Below are 6,072 nucleotides of genomic sequence, written 5' to 3'. Positions count from 1 at the left end.
GCTGTGAAATGCTCACAGACGTGGAAGTTACAGAGGCCCGGGCTTCCCCAGCCTCTGCAACTTCCTGAGGGCCCCAGGCGTGTCGCAATCCTGTGGAAGGCGTGAGAGAGAGAGGGGATTTGCAGATGGAAGTCTGCGACTTGCAGAGGACACTCCGGGGCGGGGGACCGACCAGCCCTCAGTGCCCTGCTCGTTTCTGTAAAATTATGATAATGCAGCTCAGGGCTCTCTCTCTTGTCCTTCTCTGGGCGCCTTTGAATTTCTGATGTTTCATAATATTTCCATTTTATTCTCTGTTTCTTTTTTTTTTTTTTAATCCTCACCGGAGGATATTTTTCCATCGAAATTTAGAGAGAGTCGGAGGGAGAGAGACAGAGGGAGAGAAACATCCATGTGAGAGAGACACATGGATTGTGGATGCCTCCTGCACATGCCCCGACCAGGGGCCCGGGTCGGGGAGGAGCCTGCAACCGAGGCACATGCCCTTGACCGGAATGGAACCCGGGACCCTGCGGTCCACAGGCCAATGCTCTATCCACTGAGCCACACCAGCCAGGGCGTAGTCTCATTTTTCTAACTTTCTGTTGACTGGGCCATGCATCTAGGTACTTGCCCATAGAACCTTCTCAGTCAATTTCAACCCCCTTCCTGGTCACTTTCAGAGCCATGAGTTAGGGACCACTATTATTCCCACTCTGTGGAGGTGGAGGCTGAGTGGTCATCATTTGAAAAAGGTCATAATTCTAAAAATTACACAAGATTGTGCCAGGCACGATGGGTAATGCATGTCTCATTGAATCCTCACGTGAACAAAAGGGGAAAGGGAAGCCTAGTGGAATCATTGCCCAAGTCCTCCAGACAGGAAGTGGTAGAGGCAGGGCCTGGGTGGGGTCCCGCTTCCAGGCCAAGATCCCAACCACCACGCTCCCCAAAATGCCCATCACCTCTGCCGTGAGGAAACCCCACGTCACGAGTCTGCACCTCGAATGCAGGCTGCGTGGGCCGACGCCGTGTTCTTCCCACGCTCCCGTTCCCAATCATCACTTGATCTATAGTCACTGGTGTGGCCCTGGCCGGTGTGGCTCAGTGGATAGAGCGTTGGCCTGTGGACTGAAAGGTCCCAGGTTCAATTCCGGTCCAGGGCCCATACCTGGGTTGTGGGCTCGATCCCCAGGGCGAGGGGTATAGGAGGCAGCCGATCCATGGTTCTCTCTCATCATTGGTGTTTCTCTCCCTCTCCCTTCCTCTCTGAAATCAATAAAAATATTTAAATTCACGGTCCAGCCAGATAGAGGCCACGCCTTACACTGTGGCTGCTGTCACTCTTTGGGTGCATGGGGTGACAGGGGCAAAGAGGACCCCATAGAGTGAGCTGTAGTGTCCGGAACGGGAGGTGGGACAGCAGTCACCACGCCAACGGGCGGGCAGTAGGGGCCACATTCAGTTCACTGGGGTTCGAACCTCAGGTAACCATTTCCCTCTCTTTTTTTAAAAATATATAGTTATTGATGTCAGAGAGGAAGGGAGAGGGACAGAGAGATAGAAACATCCATGATGAGAGAGAATCATGGATCGGCTGCCTCCTGCACGCCCCCCACTGGGGATCGAGCCCGCAACCCCGGGCATGTGCCCTTGACTGGAATCGAACCCGGGACCCTTCGGTCCACAGGCCGACGCTCTATCCACTGAGCCACACCAGCCAGGGCCATTTTCCTTTCTTACGACGAATGGATTCCCTGAACACTCAGCAAGGTGGGTGCCAACCACACAAGCCAAGAGTCCCTGGCGTGAGGCCTGTTAGAGGAGGAAAGGAAGGAGGAAGATATGGAGACGAACCGGCCTGCTCGGCCATTTATGTTTCTGCAAAACAAACTATGCAAACGATTGCAGGACACAGAGCAGCCCGGCCCCTTCTGGGTGGCGAAGGGGGAGAAACTCCCTCCCCCTTTATTCAAATGTCCTGGCCACGTTGGAAATGCCCAGGACAGAACAACTGGTTTGAAGAGGCGACCAAGGGTGCTAACCTCGCTTCCTCAGGACGGAAGGAATAAAAGGGCAATTGATGCAAACAGGGGCCTAGAAGTAATCCGGGAGCCCCTCCCTAACCAGTATCCCCAGGTGGCTCAGGTGGTTTTGACCAGTTATTTCTCCCTTTTCCCAGTCACGGGAGGAGAAAGGGGCTATGAGCCACCTAAGTTGTTCGGAGGCGGGGAGCGCTCAGAATATTCTAGCCCAGTGGTCGGCAAACTCATGAGTCCACAGAGCCAAATACCAACAGGACCACGATTGAAATTTCTTTTGAGAGCCACATTTTTTAAGCGTAAACTATACAGGTAGGTACCTTGTTATTAACTTCATTAGGGTCCTCCTAAGGCTTAGGAAGAGCCACACTCAAGGGGCCAGAGAGCCGCCTGTGGCTCTCGAGCCGCAGTTTGCCGACCACGGGGACCCTGGCCTCAGCTTCCACAACGCGGATAAAAGCCAAACCTCATTGCCTTTCTCCGGCATTGGAAGGAACACACTCTATGATTAACACACACATGTCCATTGTAGCTGCCCGCAGCTGTAAGGTACCCGGGTAATTTTTCTATTTTCTCCGTCTCTGTCCATGAATATTCAAGCAGATACCCCACCCGCCGTAGAACACACTCCAGGAAAATATTTTGACTTTCAACAACTCACCTCCGTGCTCCGAGTCCCAGGGAATGTCCGTCCGTCGGTCGGTCGGTCTGTCCCCGGCTCCGGCCAGGGCGGGCGGGGAGCCAGCCGCTATCTGACATAGCGATCAGCGGTAGGAGCTTCTAGTGACAACTCCGCTGACCTCACCCATCATATGACTTCTCCAAGGTCCCCAGGCGAAAGCAAGCCTTACTTTCCCCACCTGGGGCTGTGTGAGCATCTCTCCTGGTTCACTCCTTTGTCTTTCATTCCCTCCTTTAATTTAGTAAGTATTTGGGGGGGGGGGGCTATTTGCCAGCCACGGTGAGCTGTATACGGATGACAAAGTCTAGGCTCTTCCCTCAAGAATTTTCTAGAAGCCCAAGTGATAACCAATTACTTTTCAGATTTCTGAAAGAAATGAACGGTATATAATTGGCTTGAGAAAGAAGGGTTTCATGTAACTCTCCACAAACCTCCCCACCTGTCCACGTATTGGCTTCCATAGAATCTTTAAATAATTTTATCAAAACAAAATATATACCACAAGGGACTCGATAGTTCTTTATTGTTGAAAGTATTACATATGTCCCCCCTTTCCCCCCACGACCCCTTCCACCATTAGCCCCCCCTTCGCCCGCCCCCACCCCCTGCCCCAGGCCTTCAGGGGTGAAGGCCTGAATATATCTTTAAAGAAGAAAGACAGAGACAGAGGGAGAGAGGGGGAGAGGAGAATGCAAACAGAGCCACGCACATGGTAATCATTTGAGAAAAATACGAGATTAATGAGGTGGCCGTGCTCATCTGTTATGCTGCAAAAAGAGGCGCATTCCACGAAGGGGCCGCCTCAGATCTCCGGAGTCGCCGCCTAATACGGTGTGCGGTGCGCATGCCTTGCCTTGAGGGGTACAGACCCGATGGGGAATGGGCAGTCACCAGCCACTGAGAGGGACAATTTTGCGGGGTCAGGGGGTAGGGGGGAGAAGGTGGGAGTGGGCTCTAAGCAGGGTTGAAAATCTGGGGGTGAGGCCACAGAGTACAAAAGGCGTTGGCTTTTTTTTTTTTAATGTTTCTTTATATAAACGTAAGTTACTTTGTAGGCGTTATTTAGCGTCTCAGACCTTCCATCTTTTCTTTGTGTAAAATGAACCCACAGCCAAGGCATTTCGAGGATCAGAAAACTGTATCTGAGATAGTAGATTACAGACTAAATAGTTGGGTTTTCTTTAGTCCTCCCCCCGAGGATATTTTTTCCATTGATTTTAGAGAGAGTGTTAGAGAGGAGGCGGGGAGAGAGAAACATTGATATGAGAGAGACACATCGATTGGTTTGCCGGCCACGCGTGCCCCGACCAGGACCGGGGATCGAACCTGTAACCCAGGTACGACGTGCCCTTGATTGGGAACCCCTGAGCCAAGCCGACCAGGGCAACAGTCATGTTTAATATTTAAACTACTTACTTGTATATTATTATAAGCCATAGCAGTGGGAGACTAGAGTAGAACACTCTAGCTTCATTCTTTCTTTATTTATTTTTTTTAACAACTGCTGCCAGTTCTGAGTCAACTTTTCCTGTAACCAGAGAGACCTGGCCTGTTCCAGTAAGATGACTGGAAACGCTCAGATACCTGCCCGGCCGGCGTGGCTCGTGGCTTAGCGTCGACCTATGAACCAGGAGGTCACAGTCTGCTTCCTGATCCGGGCCCATGCCCGGGTTGTGGGCTCCTCCCTCCCCAGAGTGGGGCGTGCAGGAGGCAGCCGGTCCATGATTCTCTCTCATCATGGATGTTTCTCTCTCTCCCCCTCTCTGAAATCAATAAAAATATTTTTTTTTTAGAAAAAGAAAAGCTCAGATATTTGCTTTTATTCCCTGGTTGTGGATTACATTATATGTTTAGCTGCTAAACAGCCTTACCCTCTAGTTGACTTTATTTATTTTATTTATTATTTTCTTAAAATACGTTTTTATTGATGTCAGAGAGGAAGGGAGAGGGAGAGAGAGAGCGAGAGAAACATCCATGATGAGAGAGAACCATGGATCAGCTGCCTCCTGCAGGCCCCACACTGGGGGTCGAGCTCACAACCCGGGCCTGTGCCCCGATGGGGAATCGAACTGGTGACCTCCTGGTTCCCAGGTTGACGCTCAACCGCGGAGCCACGCAGATCACACACTGGCCGTGACAGGAACACAATGTGTTTTTCGCGGGTCTCCAGGACGCCAGCCACGCATACTTTTATTTCCTCTTTTTTTTTTAAAATCAGCTAATTGCCTATTTGTTCCCGAATATGCACTTTCTTCCGAATGATTTCCACCGGCCCCTGGATTTAATGAACCCCGCGCCCCGCAAGTGCACGCCGGGCTCAGGAAGACGTGCCTTTTAACAAACTCGTAACCCAGAAGCGGTTCTGTGAGAACGCGGCGGCCCCGTCTTCTGAGGTTTGTGGGCCTATAAATACCCCTCCTTCCTTCACGGCCCACAGACAAGGGGGCGACTCCAGAGCATTACTGGGCTTTCATTTCTCCGAGGGAGTCACCGTAAAATAACCACCACAGACATTTCCACCGGCCAATAAATGCCCTTTGGTTATATTCCACCCAGGAGCTGCAGAAAACCGCTTATGGTATATAGACATATATATTTTTTAAATTAGAAAAGTGCAGCCCTAACGCGGCTGATGGATGTTTCTGTCTCATCGATGTTTCTAACTCTCTAGCCCTCTCCCTTCCTCTCTGTAAAAATCTATTAAAAATATTAAAAACAAAAAACAAAAGAAAAGTGCAAGGAAAGGAGAAGCCACGGGAAGACCCGAGAAGGCGATGAATGAGATAAAGTGGCTCCGGTTCCTGCCGATGTGTCGCCTCCCCCAGCGTTTGCCGTCGGAGGGAAGCACAGCGCGTCCCCTGAACGGTCGGCTGTGTCATAATATTTAACAACACCGAGAAAGGTGTTTGTTTTCTCCTGCAAGTTAGAACAGAATCAACAGAGTGCTTAGGAGAGGTAGAAACCGCCCAACGCCCGAGTCGTCTTTAAAGCTGTGCTGGCCCGGCCGGTGTGGCTACGTGGTTGATCATCGACCTGAGAACCAGGAGGTCCCCGGTTCGATTCCCGGTCAGGCCACATGCCTGGGGTACAGGCTTGATTCCCTGGAGGGGGCGTGCACGAGGCAGCCGATCCATGATTCTCTCTCAGCATGGATGTTTCTATCTCTCTCTCCCTCTCCTTTCTTCTCTTTAAAAAAAAAATAAAAAATGGAGTGGGGACAGCGGGGAGAGGTCAATGGGGGGAAAAGGAGAGTTATGTAATACTTTACACAATAAAGAATTCAAATTTTTGCCCTAACTGGTTTGGCCCAGTGGATAGAGCGTCGGCCTGCGGACTGAAGGGTCCCAGGTTTGATTCCGGTCAAGGGCA

General features: G+C 51.0%; 1 protein-coding gene across 1 annotated transcript in view; it reads left to right on the top strand.

Moving 5' to 3' along the window:
- Positions 1-6,072, top strand: part of ATP6V1G3 (ATPase, H+ transporting, lysosomal 13kDa, V1 subunit G3) — a 10,600-nt gene that overhangs the window by 485 nt on the left and 4,043 nt on the right. The gene's annotated exons all lie outside the window — the stretch shown is intronic.

The sequence above is a fragment of the Myotis davidii genome, unplaced genomic scaffold (genome assembly GCF_000327345.1).
Source record: "Myotis davidii unplaced genomic scaffold, ASM32734v1 scaffold685, whole genome shotgun sequence".
NCBI lineage: Eukaryota > Metazoa > Chordata > Mammalia > Chiroptera > Vespertilionidae > Myotis > Myotis davidii.
This window is presented reverse-complemented; position numbering and strand designations above follow the sequence as displayed.